Here is a 496-nt window from a genome sequence, read left to right on the forward strand (position 1 = left end):
TTGAGCTTTTTGTCACGAACGCGAGCCAGGTGCTACACTCTGCAAACCCTGGATGCCTCTAGGGTTTAGCGTTTAGGGTCTAGGGGCTGCATTCAGCAAACCCTAGATGCCTCTAGGGTTTAGGGTTTAGGGTTTAGGGTTTTCTCAAACCCGCGCACCTGCTGGACGAGCAGCAGACGAAAGACCAAAAGGATACACGAGGAGGCAGCAGCAGCAGCAAAGAGACATGCGCCTCTCCAGCTAGCCACAGCTAGCCACAGCTAGCCACAGCTAGCCACAGCTAGCCACAGCTAGCCACAGCTACCTACTGCTAGCCACAGCTAGCCACAGCTAGCCACAGCTAGCCACAGCTAGCTACGGGTAGCCACAGCCACCTACAGCTGGCCACAGCTAGCCACAGCTAGCCACAGCTAGCTACAGCTAGCCACAGCTGGCCACAGCTAGCCACGGCTAGCTACAGCTAGCCACAGCTAGCCACAGCTAGCTACGGGTAGCC

The sequence above is a fragment of the Eimeria tenella genome, genomic scaffold (genome assembly GCF_000499545.2).
Source record: "Eimeria tenella Houghton genomic scaffold, Eth_scaff2150, whole genome shotgun sequence".
Taxonomy (NCBI): Eukaryota; Apicomplexa; class Conoidasida; order Eucoccidiorida; family Eimeriidae; genus Eimeria; species Eimeria tenella.